The sequence below is a fragment of the Buteo buteo genome, chromosome 17, assembly GCF_964188355.1.
Source record: "Buteo buteo chromosome 17, bButBut1.hap1.1, whole genome shotgun sequence".
NCBI classification, from domain to species: domain Eukaryota; kingdom Metazoa; phylum Chordata; class Aves; order Accipitriformes; family Accipitridae; genus Buteo; species Buteo buteo.
The window spans coordinates 2,394,706-2,408,617 of NC_134187.1; the positions used below are offsets into that span (position 1 = coordinate 2,394,706).

The following is a 13,912-nucleotide window of genomic DNA, read 5'->3' on the forward strand; positions in this document are numbered from 1 at the left end:
GAGAGCGGGTTTCCTCACAGCGCGGGATGTGCGTGAGGGGGAAAGCCGGGGCTGGGGGGGCGGGGGGGTGGTCGGGCAGGGGCAGCCCCCTCAGCCCTTTCCTCAGTTCTTTCCTCAGCCCGGGCGGCCGCTCGCCGGCAGAGTTTGAGCCGCGGTTCTGGGTGGCTCCGCGTTATTCTCGGCGCCCCCGGAGCGGAGGAGGAAGAGGAGGAGGAGAAGGAGGAGGAAGGTGTCCCTGGGAGGCTGCTGCGGGGGTCTGCGGGAGGGCAGGGCAGCCTCTGGGTTTTAAAGAAGAGCCCTCCGTCGCTGTTCCTGCCGTTTATTGATTGATTCTTATTTTTTTTCCACCCCTCTCCCGGGTGCGTGGGGTGTGTGAGTGGGGTGGGGGGGGACACACAGACTCGTGGTGGCGGAGTCCTCTCAGCCTGGGTGGGTGCTTCTTTTTTTTTTTTTTTGTGGTGGGTGGTGTTTCGGTTTTCTTCGCCGTGGAGTTTGGGGCTGGGTTGATGCGAGCCCCGGCGCTGTTTGTCCCCAGGACACCGGGGAAGGGGGCTGAGGGGTGGCCGTGGGTTTGTGGGGGCTGCTTTCTAGGGGACCCCCGGTGCTTTGTGCCTATGGGGGGGTGTGTGGAAGGGGGGACGGGGGCCACGGGTGCCCCAAAACCCGCTGGCTCCCGGGGCTGGGAGGCTGAGGGAAGAGGAGGGCGAGATCTGTTGCAGCTCCCCGGGCTTGGAGAGGGGGGTTTTCGGGGAGGGCAAAGGCGTTGAATCCGAAGGGTGTCTTGTTGCTGGAGAGTTTTAACATGGGAGCGGCTGGGGGAGGAGGAGGAGGACCCAGAGGGAAGTCATTCCCAAAATGTGCGAGGAGAGCTTGGGTGGGGTGTCACAGGCTTGTTTATTTTTGTACTTCTTGGGAAGAGATGGCGGGGGGGGGGGGGCAGATGCTTTTCTACGCGTGCCTGGGGTCTTTTTTCGGAAGAGCAGTGTGTACGACCCCAGGACCGGTTGGAGTAAGTGGGAGGGAATGCCGCCGAACTGTTTTGCTGTGGTTCGGGGTTAAAACAAAACAAGAGGCGAGTGTTTTTAGGCGCAGAATACACATGCGAGACAGACCGAGCCGAGTTCTTCAACCTCAGTTTTGTGTGATGGTTTTTTTTCAGTTCTACGAGTGTCTCTTGGTATGTTTGCAGAGCACTTCTTCGGAAAGCATTTTTTCCTTGGCGATAGGTCTGAAAAAGCCTTGGTCATATGTGCTGTTTTTCTCAGTCCCTTCGTGTTAGGGACAAAAAATGCTTTTTTTTGGGGGGGTGGGAGGGAAGAAGGAAGAGGAAATGAAGATCGTAAGCGTGTTTGCTGTTTGTCTGTGGAGTCGGATGTATCTCAATTTGTTCTCCTCAAGTAACATTGGGAGTACAGATTAAGTGGCTTTTAAGTACAAAATGTATATGAACAAAAGCTGGAAAGATTTAAACTTTGTAGGGAGGAAAGCGTTAAACCGATAGCCAGGGCGCGCGTTTGAGAGCACTGTCGGAGCAGATCTGATAGACACTAGCTACGTGCCCCTGCTTCAAACTAATGGGGATGGAGAAAAAAGAAACTGGTGGGAAAAAACCTACAATTTGCATGAATGATACCTTGTAAAATATATCGTATCGGAGAGAGGAATTGTGCTCTGCAGACGATTTGTGGGCTGGCAAAACCCTGAAGTGTGCCTGCTTGCGTCCCGTGATATGACTAGCTCATTTCTGCAGGGCTCATCAGGTACAGACTCTGCTTCCTTCCTGGGATGGTGCAGCTGGCATTTGATTTCCTCCATGGATGGGAGAGGAGGAGTCCTGTGCAGTTTTTTTTCCCCGAGATGATTGCATTTTCTTTGGCCTTGCTGTACCCTGCCTCATTAGTAGGAACTGCATCTATATTTATTTACCATTATACCATGTCCCTTGGGATGTCGGGTGTAGTTTGGAGTAGGTATATATGGATTTATCACTCTTAACATTTTTTTTTCCTCCCATCATGCTAGGACCAAATCCGTCAACAGCAGAGAACAAACTTAATTTATTTCTGTGTTTTGCATCTCCCTTTTTGCCATTTCTCTTCCAAATTGCTAAGAAAACATCTCCGAGACGTGGGTGAGGGAGGGAAGTAGGGGAGAAGTGAGAAAGGGATGGAATATGTTATCTGTGCAGGGATGCATTTGTTATCTGTGTGTTCTGAGAGCACCAGGCTCTGTGAAAGAGCAGGGTTTGATACTGCATCTAAAATCTGGGGTTTGGGAATGCTCTTTTCCCTTATGCAAAGATTCTTCTTCAGCCCCACAACAGCCACAACTTTTTCTATATGGTTGACAGAATTGTCTGACGAGCCTGGGCATGAGACTAGGAACAAGGAACTTGTGTTTTACTCAGCGATGTCTGTTCTTCCTCCTATCGTTCCTTTAGCACCAGTGCAAGCACCAGAACAGGCATCAGCATTTTTACTCCTGTGTCATCCAACTGTTCAGAGCAGGTCTAGACGACATTGTGGTATGCAGACTGCCAGCTGTGTTATAGGAATGCTACCATGGGTGAAACTGCAGGATTTTTAAAGAGTGGTAAGGAAATCTTGAGGAAAATCCTGTGTGGTTGAGGCCTGCTTATCTCTCTAGCTACTTTACTGAGTTGTCTTGAGCAATTCCTTTCGATTTGTTGACCTTTCTAGAAAACGTGCATCTCCTTAACATTATGATTCTGATAATTCCACAGTATTAGTAACCAGTGTCAGCTGCAGAAAGCTTACTTCTAAGGCAGTTTCTGTGCAGGTCTTAGTGATCTCTTTCAAAAGGATATTAAAAGTTTGTGGCTGTTCAGTGTTTTGAAAATTAAATTATTATGAAGTGTTTACTTTATAGTGATAATCCATAAGTTCATGGAGGTGTTTGGTATGTTTTTTCATTGGTATCTAGAGCTGGGAAAACAGTGGGGTTCTGACATTCACTGTTAAAGCTAATTTTATTTTTAATGAAATGAATTTTTAATAAGCATGAATTTCAAGAATTGTTCTATCATTAACTTTTGGGACTGCTCTTTTTTTCTTGTATGTCAGTGGGGCATTGGTGAAATTTGGGTCTTTAGGATATGATGTTTGTGTGGGAAATTGGAAGAATTAGTGAAACTGAAACATAAGAAAGGAAGAACACTGTACTGTCCCTTTCATAAAGGGATCTCAGAAGATGTGTGGTTGTATATGTTAGCAACTAAACCAATTTGCATGAAATGACAGCACATTTTAATCTAAAGAAAGCAACTTGTGTTTTACAGTGATTTCTGTGCAGAGCTTTTAGGGACACTACAGAATTACACATTACAGTGTTGGGATCCGTGTCAAATGTGTTTTATCTTCTGCAAAGTTTAGGATTTGAAATCAAACACTTGAAGGGATGCTGTCAGCTTAAGAATGCTGCTGCAAAAACCCCATGCCTTCATTTCTGCTATGGATAACTTTATGCAGCTTTGACACTTCAAAAGTTACTGAAGTCGATTTCGCTTTATACTGATTTGAATGGAGTGGGCATTGGATTCCACATACACGTCTTTTGTGGGATTGGGCTTCAATTATACCTATGCTGATAATATTATCTTGAGATAAGACCAATGTCATGATTATAGTGGGATTTTTAGGACATAATGAGGAGAATTTGAATTTGGGGGGGTCTAAATCATATCCCTAAAGCTGGTTTTATACATAAGATTAGTAATAAACTGTATTTTAGTGATCTAATATTCCTGTATTGACTAAAGCTCCCTTCTGACACGTATAAAATTAGGATGTCTGGGTAGCAAAGTATACTGAGAGTTCATATTTGAACAGTCACGCAAGTGGATTGTATGTTAGCTATGAATACAGTTTCTAGTGTTAATGCTAAAGATAAGCGTTTTGACAAATGCTTTTAATTTGGGGAACAATACAAGCAAGAAAAACAGCATATGAAAAGAAAGTGTTATTTTTCATTTCGCAGGTGGCAAACCAAGGTGTAGAGGGATTAACTTGCCCAGGTTCCTACATGGAGTCTGCGGTAGAACTAGTAATCAGTCTGTGATCTCAAGGGTTTGTCAGGGTTTTAATCAGAGTTTTTCTTCCTCCTCTCATTAATTAACTAATTTCCACATTTTGAACATAACATCTAGAGATTATTTTTCTTTCCTCCAGTTTCAAACTTTATAGCCTGAAGTTTTTTCATTTTTAGTCAAACCTTGAAAACACAAGGTTGGAAAGCTTCATCTGAACAGCACCTCCCTGACATATGATACTGTCTTGAAACAGCCTCTGACAAGTGAACCCTCTCATTGAAATCATGTGAGGAATTTTATTACTCAACTCTGAAGATCTTCTGGGGGAAAGGAGGTTGCAAACTATTAACTATGTGGTCTTCATTGCAAGTTGGCACATAAAATGTTCTTATGTATTGAGGCAGTCATGTGGTCCACAGCAAGAAGTAGAGAATCAGCTCTGTAGTTGCTGGCCAACTGAAAATTTCATCTTGTAATTGTGAGAAACACATTTATTTTTGTGTTGTGCCTCCTAAAAAGAGGGATATTTGCTTGAAAACTGGTCTTTCTTTAAACATGGTATTGTTTGATTTCCTTCCCCTCTCCTCCCACTTGGCTAGGCACTTACACAGGGTTAGCCTGTGACTGTAAAAGCATGTGGAGAGGCTTTTATGATAGATAACTTTAAAAAGTATATTGTGTTTGGGATGCTTCTTGTTTTTGCTGTTGCAGTCGGGTTTACCAAAAGCTCGTTGTTCATGCAGGCTTCCTGCATAATACGCTGCTGAGCAAAGTGCTCGTTTCACAGTTATGAAACTGCTGCTATCGCAATTACTGCATCGTAAAGCCTAACCTAATCAGAAGTGATCGATTTATGGCCATAACTTGTGTGGTGTGCTAGTGGAGTACAGCTCTGATGTTTCACGTTTGATTCATTATGACCGAGCCACTGTCCTTCTCCTTTACTATTCTATCGTAAAACAATACTTTGTACCTTGGTTTGTGAATCTTTAAGTGCTTTACAGAGGTATCAGTGGTTTACAAATAGGGAAACTGAGGCATAAGGGCCAAGTGACTCACTCAAGGTCACTTAAGTGGCAGTTGAACACAGCTGTCTCTATTCTCAACCTATTGCATTTTTACATCTGTGATACAATAACATATATTAACCATATAAGGAATTTATTGGCTGATCTAATGTGCTCGACAAGAATACCTAAGTCAATGAGATTTTTGTACAGTGATGGGAGGATTTCCCATGTTCCATTGACTTTTGTGGTTTGACACTTGTCATCCTTATTTATTCAGTTAATCTTGTTGCTTTTAAATCCATTAGATTTCCTCCCCGCCTCCCCCCATCAGGCCAAAAGCGCTACGGGGTAAACTTTCTCACAAGACTGTAAGAGATGCTCCTTTTTCTTGCATAGCTTTTCTTTTGCTTTGTCTAATAGAAGTTTTTCAGTGTTGGACTTCAGATCTATCTCAGGAATGCACATGCATGTTTGTTACTTGTTTTGATTCAGCACTGTGTTAATGTAGACACCAAAAGGTTGAATAATTACTGTTTTGAAGCGCTTTTTTAAGAATTAAAAAAAAAATAAAAATCTGTAACTGGTTATTCTACCCGTCTGTGTGCAGATTTCCCTTTCCCAGTTCTTAATCAAAGCTGCATGCAGAGTCTGAAGTTAAAGACTGCTCTTAAAACTGGTAACTGCTGTAGTGCAGGGCTTCTGACAAAGTGTATTCTGCTTTATCTTTCCTGTGCAGCCAACCAGAAGGTATGGAAAGTCAGTTAACTCTTTCTCCTTCAGAATTCCTCTATGAAGTTTGCTTCCTAATTTCATGTTGGTTTCAGTGCAATTACTGACCTGAAACTTTTTACCAAGCATAGCCCTTGATCAGGTTGTATATATCTATACACCTAAATGATTTCTGTAATATGGCTTGACGAAGACCTAACTTTGTGTGTATGTCCATGGTATTATGCTGGCAAGTACTGCTTCCAGTCACTATTTGCCCAATGGGTGGAGTGTTTTTTCCAGATGTAGTGAAGAGTTTCTTGCGGCTCAAGGAAACAAATTTTATTACCTGCTTCATGCATGAAGGTGGCATTCTTATGTTCTCCATACATATGTCTGTTTAGGCTGTATTAAATGTATGTGAACCCCATTCACTTCTGTGGTGGTAGATGAGGTCTTAACATTGGGCTAAGGAAGTAATTTACAAGCCAGGCATACAAAATATATTAATTATGTTTGGCTTTACCCTCAGCTGAATCTCACTTGCCCTGAGTTCCTGGCATGGGTTTTTTCCCCCACTTTCAAACTTAATATATGAGAAGCCTTATTTTCTTTTCACTTTCTTAAAAAAAAAAAATATTAAATTTTAAGTTCAGCTGTAAAACAACTCCTACTGCTGAAACAATACTGTAGGCTACTCTTTCAGTGAGCCTTGTGAACAGCCAGTTTTATTCTTCTGATAAGCCTATGCCCTATCAATTGGGAAGTGCAGCATATAGTCATTTCCTGCATTTTGAGCTGCCCATTTCTTATGAGCTCCAAAGCAAGCACTGAATCTGCTTTTTGTTCTTCCAGTGGTACTGTAATACTAATGGAAGCAGAAAGCATTTAGTTAGTTCATAAAATACAAGTGCTGTTTCTACTTGGATATTTATTCTGACCTTTATTTTGGACAGTTTCTCTGCCATGATCAGATTCTCTGATTACAATGTCAGCTTTCACTAGAAATCTCTTTGTGATTTAACTGGCAGGGTTTTGGAGTTTGAGCAACTGGGTATGCAGCAGCTCTGACATGTAAGTAGTACTCAAATGTTGAAAAGGAAAGTTCTTCCTGGCAATGAGATCGCGCCGTTTCTAGGCTTTGCCATAGGTCTTATTTTATGACCTGGGGCAAACTTCTTGACTTGCCTGTGTTCCAGTGTGTAATATGAAAATAATCCTTTCAGGGCTGTTGAGATGCTTTCATGTTAGTAAAGTATTTGAAGATTGTTGGCTGGATGGTAGCGCATGCTGCTGCTCTTGGTAGTATAAACATGAATGTCATAAGTGTATTTACACAGAATAAGACCTAGTTATTTAAGCTAATACTGATTTTTCATGCTGCGGATGGGAGAGGTAAGTGGCTGATCACAGTTTTCTCAACTAAGTTGTATTATTATGCATGGTTTCCAGACGACTTCGTAGTCGGTCATTCTCTGACTGTTTGCATTTCATGGGGGCTCCATCTGTTTGATGGAGCGGTGCTGTTTAGTGATAAGTACAGCAGTCTGAAAAAGAGGGAACTTACTGAACTTGAAACTTATTCCTCCCTCTTTAATTTCCTGGTCCACAGAAGTAGAATGATGTTAACATATTGGAGATTCATAAAATTTAAGACGAGAACAGACAATTAAATTGCCTTCTCTGATATGTTTTATATGCTTTGTATCACAAGCCTTTAAATTTTAATCATTTACTCTGAAACTGAGACCAGTAACTGATGTTTGGCTAAAAACTATTTGAAAGCTTTCCAGCCTTGAGTGTCCATCCCTGGTAATTTCAGACTCATCACTTCTCTTGGTAGTTTGTGCCATCTCACTGTTAAAAGTAAGTGGCTGATTTCTAATTTGAATTTGTTGAAGTTCTGCCACTGGTTCCTGTTATGACTTTTCCTGACAAGATTAGAGCCCTTTAGTATCCAGTACTTTCTTGCCATGGAGGTACTTACACTCTGTAATCAAGTTACTCGATTGATAAGGAAACAGAGTTGAGCTTTTAAGTCTCACTCTGAGGCATTTTCTACAGCACTCAGATCATCCGGTGATTCTTCATGGTCTCCGTTTATTTTTAACATTGTGGAAACCAAAAATGGTGAAAGGTCCAGGCTGTGTCTGATCCATGCTGAATACTGAGGTGAGATGGCCCTTTTTGTTATGCAGCCATTTAAAAGGTTCACAGTAGCCCTTTGCATAGGGAAATCTGTTCGTCAACCTCGCTACTCAGACACTGAGATTCTTTCTAGTAAAGTCTGCTGTTTAGTAGTTACAATCGGCATTTCTTAGATTACAAATTTGCCTTTGTATTCAGATGTGTTTTGCTTTCCTGAGCTAAGGTAGGTATTCAGACTTTTTTCTTTTGCTGTCCTTTTCTCAAAATAATGTACTGTTCCTATAGTCCTGGTGTCAGTCACAGATTTTTATCTGCAGTGATAAAAATGTTGAACCGCATCAGACCTTAAATTTAGTGACAAAAAAATTAGCATGATGCAATCCCAGGAAGTAGATTAAGAACTGGCTAACTGACAGATCTCAGAAAGTACCAGTCGATACGGAGCAGCCAGTGTGGATTTCCACTAGAACCAAAGTACGCTCTGTGCACATACTTTCTTCTGTTCAACTACATTTGTAATTTCAAAGAACAAAGTTAGTCCTTTATCAAGACATTTTCCATTAAAATGTGCTGACTAGTACTACCGATGTCCCTGTTCTCTAATTCTTTACTGGTATTTTTTTTTTCTTTTCCTGTTGGTTTGCCTGGATTGATACCCAGCTGACTGCCTTACAGCTCTCCAGACTTGCTCCATCCCCTTTTTGAGCATTAGGATGATATGAACATGCACCTCGCCTGGGGTTTCGCCCTCATTTTCTAGAGAGTCCCTCATTAAAAAGGAAAAAACCCCCCACCTTACAAGACTGCAGAAAGCCCTCTTCAGTGCATGTTTTTAGGCTGACTTAAAATGTTTCCCTGCTAATAGATTTGCTGAAAATCATCTCTTATTGCTGGTGAATTAGAAGGTACTAGATGTGATGAAAGCATGTTGCCCCAGTCTAACAGAAAACTGTTCACAGTAATCCGGGTGGTTCTCCCTTCCACTAGAAAGTTACTGTTTTTTAAATTTTATTGCTATTTTATTTGTTTTTTATATCTTGAATCTTGCACTTCGGCTAGTAAGAGAAACATCCCAAGACCTTTTGTTCCTGAATGTCTGCAAGTATAAAATCACAATGCTTTTGGGGCAGCTGTGGTGCATCTGCCAGCAGATTGGATGGCATTGTGGAAGTAAAGACCTTTCCAACCTTTACAAGCGGCTGCTTCTGAAGACACTTGTGAATTATCCTTCAGTTCATTTCATGGGCATTATTCTCATAAATATTGGTGTCACTCCTCTGTCACACTCAAGTAAATTCTGTCTTATTCATAGCAACGTGCCTTCTTGCTTTTTGTTAAAAATGCAGCTGCCTTCACTTGCTGGCTGTTCCCTTGAATTTCCCTTTTCCTGTCCCAAGCTGATTTAGCTTTTACTCCCTCCATGTTGCAGCTGTAATCAGCAGCGCACAGGAATGTCTCTTTCTGTAGGAGGGGCAATATTTCTGCTGTTGCTTTTTAGGGTACTGGATAATACAGGATCTTGAAACCAAACCTCATTTAAATACCACTGTCAGTTAGAAGTGAAGTGTATTGTGTTTTGGTTTGTTTGTTGTTGGTTTTTTTTTTCGCCCAAGGTAGGTGTTTGAAAGGACTTGCTCCCTGAGAAAGTCCCTCTTCTGAAACCTGCAAATTCCAGGCAGATAAAATGCAAGGAGGTCAGGCGAGTATCTGAAGTTTGGGATGTCTGCTTCCTTTCTGGCTGTCGAGTGGGAAACCTGCCATAGTGATAGGCTTTGAGTAAAGATTTGGAGGGGGGAAGAAAGGGAGGAGGACTGAGGCACAGGATCTTGGAGGCTGGAAAAGATAACTGTAAAAGAAGGTATGCCATTTCTGTTGCTTGCAATCTGAGGTGTGGCACTGTGGAAGTCTAAGGCAAGTAATAGAGTCTCAAAAATGTGTGCTGTTTTGTTGGACGTAAATATTTCTTATAATGCAAGCCTCTGAGCTCAGCCAGCGGCTTTCCTGCCTCCTAGCTAAATTGGTATCTGATTTTTCTGTTCCTCTGCTGTCTTCTTGCAGGAGTTGTTTATTGACTGAAATTGTTTCCATATGGCTGCAATGTAGAGCTTGATTACATTAAACGTGGCGCTTTCCTGTGGCATTGCAGTGCTATGGAAAGATCATCCCTCTTTCTCTCCTTCCAACCTCGCCTTCCTCCGTAAAACCTTGGTTTTGGAACATATAACTTGTTTAGCTATTATCTTCCCCCCCTCTGTAGCTTGTAGAATGGGAAAACTGGGATCCAGTTCTTTTGGGGTCTTTGTATTTGATTGCTTAGGTGGGTTAAGTTTGCGTATAAATTGCTGATACAATACTTAAGATGAAGATTAGAGTGAGCCTTACTGGAGCTGGGGCCCCAATGTGTCAAGCACTGAACAAGTATGCAGTCAAGAGATAGCCTCTACTTCCAAAGAGCTTGCTGCCCATCAGGACAGTCCATTTGGGTTGTATTTGTTTACACTGATGATCAATTTAAGTACTGTTCCAAGAAGGTGTTAAAATTCCTGTACTTGGACTCTTCAGGATGCTAAAGGGCCAGATTCACCACTTATCTGGAACCTAGAAGCTATGTATAATAGCAAATGGATGCATCTGTATCTTTGATACGAATAAAAGCTGATTGTTGGCTAAGTTAGCTAATAAAACCAGCAGTGAAGCCTCTCCACCCTCTCTTTGTAATTACGCTATCTTTTATTAAATTGAGTTTATAACCTGGCTTCAAAATCTGTTTTTTGTTAAAAATGTTTTCTATTTAAATATGTTAAAATATATAAGTACTTTATTCTTAAGCCTAAGCCATCTGATGTAGTGCCTACATTCCTTGTAATGTACTTAAACAGAACCTAGGCAATGTATTTTTACTGCCAATATCTCAAAAAAAGCCAAACCAGTGAAGTGGTAGTCACTCTTGGCTGAGCACATGGAACCAGAATCTGATGAAGTAGTAAACCAGCTTTTGACAGAAACAGCCTCTTCTGCATGTGCATAGAAAATATTTTCTTCATTTCTGTATGTTCAGATAGTTCAGATCACAGACTATTTAATTCAAAACTGAGAAACCATTTGGGAGCTGTAAATGCAGAAATGCTTATTTTCCTCGCCTAACATAAGGTGGAAAAAAAGAACAATGAGGAAGGAGATTCGCTAATACCAAAACATTTCAATGGAGGACACAGCAAGGTTCAATTCACTTAATAAAGATAATTCATTTGTTTTCACTAAAGCATTTTAAAATGCAAACCATGTTTCCTTTTATGCGTCCAGCACATATGATGTATCATTCAAGATTAATAAAACTGTAATACATAAAAGCTGGCATTTAAAAATTATTTTATAAACATTCTGGCTAATAACCTAGAGTGGAAACTGAAGCACAAGTACACTGTTTAGGCCTTTGCCTTGCTAGAGTGTGAAGCTCCCTCCAGTCTTTTTTTAATTCAATGTAAAATGAAAGCTTCAAGGGGACAAATTCAGCTTTCCTAACCACGGGCTATCCAGTGACTTGCTGGGTGGTGTAGGGCACTCTCAGATGTTAAATGTCTATGAGGCAAGTTCAAGCTGAAAGTTATTTAAATATGTCCCTCATAATTTAGAGGTGTTTGACTAGTGAGCTGGCAGGTAAAAGGAAGACGGTGACCATGAAGCCATCGTGGCCATCTCCTCTGCCTGTCCTTTTCCTTGAGGGACTTGCTGGTGCCCAGTGCTTGGAGTAAAGGCTGTAGGCACCTTGTTCCACTTGGGCTATTACAAGTCTTAAAATTGTGGTATGATGGAGCAGCCTCTCTTCAGCCCACACCAAGGCACCTCACTTCAACGGGTAGATTTAAAACCTTTCATTCTCCTTTGTGTTTCTACTTTAGATGGCTGGCTCCCTGTCCGGCATGCTGGTTTTTGTTGATCCCTTGATAAATGGCTTGTATATGTTGTGAGAAGAGAACTTTTCATGAAAGGCTGTGGATCCTACAGCTGTGGTAGGATGCCTGCAGGTCCTGATTTATCTTGAAGATCTTTCTGCTCCCTGTTTTGCAAAATGGTGTGGGAAAGGTAGGCTGGAGAAGCCTTAGTTCTCTTCTGTCCTTCACAAAACGCACTAGCTACATGGGAGCAGAAGCGAGGACTAAAGTGCATATAGTTTTCAGTGTTGTCATCTTCACAGAAAGGGAGAAGAAAGGATGAATTATAACTGTTGCAGGCCTTGTCTGTAATTCTTGCAGGTCAGAGCTGCATTCTGCTTCTTACCCAGTGGATGACCAGCTAAAACAAAAACAAAACTTAACCTCTTTAAACCTGTGCAAAGCTGCCTTCGAGGAGTTCCTTTACACTAATGAAGTTTAGTTCACTAGTTACTTTTCAGTGACTTCCAGAACAGTTGAAACAGAGTGAGTTGATGTAGACTCTCTTGTGTATTTTATGTGAGCTCAGATATTTAAATAAGGAATAGAAGTAGCACTGCAATTTCTGCAAGAAATACTGCAATACTGCAAGAAGAAGTATCTACAATTTCCATTAAATTTCAGTGCCTTTAAGGGGTGAGTCCTTAAAACGAGATGTAAATAATGTTAGAGGTAGTGGGAGTGCTCTCTGTTGGCTTTAACAAGAACTGAACTGGAACTATATTGAGGATATTTTCCTCTTTTAATTAACAGGAGATCACTGAGTTCTAGGTCCTCTCATATGTACGAATAATTAATTCTCCATTGTTTTTGCTTTTGACAGACTTTTACTGTCAACCTTCCAAAGGAGACATTGGCCCTTCCTCCAATTATTTGATGAAACAATTTACTACATGCAGACTTCCCCCCACCCTTCATGGTGGAAATCTGCTTCTGGTGTCCTCCTGGGTGCTGCTTCCCAACTCTGCTTTATGTTCTCTGTCTCTTACAGATAACAACTTGCACAGCATTGGGATTGAAACACTTTTATTCTCCTTGCCCACTCTTGAAAAAGTCCACAGCGTTGGCCTTCTAGTGAACAGCATGTGTTGAATGTCCTGCAAATAACTTAATAAAGAGGATAATCCTTCAGTTTTCTTCTAATGAGAATTACTTCTGAGAAAAGACTGCAGGCTCAGGGCCATACTGCCATGCAGTATTATCAGTACATTTTGACTGTGAATAGGATTCCTTTTTTCTTAAATGTTAAAGGGAGGGGTTATGACTTCAGAGGTATAATTGTGTGGAGACTTTACTTGGGCAGACCTCCTAAACTCTTCTGCATTAATTTGGATGTGCTGGGTATGAGCTCTGTGCGCTTACAGCCACTGAAGAGAGTCTTGGACCGTGACTGGTGTTTGCAGAAACCAGAGAAATTGCAAATAATGTGTCTGCTTGCCTGCTGCATTTTGAGACTCTCTTGCCTGTTTTCCCTGCTTCTGTTGACGGTCTTTCTTTTGTACCTGTTCCTATGCCATTTGCAGTCATAGTTCCCAATTATAAACTTAGCTTAAAACACATTGTAACTAACTTTTCAGCTCTGGCCTTAGTCAGCCACCTAGCAAAAATGATTTAGCCATGTTCTCTCAGGTTTCTGAAGCCACTGTGCCAAAAAGTATGGGCATCCCTACCTCGCAGCTCTGAGACAGTTTGTCTTCGTAGGAAGATGTGTCTGTAGTCTAGTCGTTACCCCAGCACCAACCTAAATCCAAGTGGATGATCATGTGCCTGCACACTTATTTTTAGAGCAAGTTGCCCAGGAAGATTGCATATGCAGGGAGGTTAGACCTGGCAAGCTTGAGAGGTGCTATCCAACCTCCACAATTCTGTGGTATGTGCAAATGGAGAGATTAAACTAATAGTTTTCATATAGATACATCCTCATGCTTTTCATCCTGTCCCTCCTTCTTCCCCTCTCCTTATTTTTTAAAGGTGGACCTTTTAAAGCCTTTTATAATAGTTCTTAAAGACATGTTACTCTCACTGGATTTAACACCGTGACTGGCACAAGGGAGGGTTAGAAGCCA

General features: G+C 41.5%; 1 protein-coding gene across 10 annotated transcripts in view; it reads left to right on the forward strand.

The window, feature by feature from the left end:
- The window catches only part of HMBOX1 (homeobox containing 1), a 117,305-nt gene that overhangs the window by 628 nt on the left and 102,765 nt on the right, over window positions 1-13,912 (forward strand). The gene's annotated exons all lie outside the window — the stretch shown is intronic.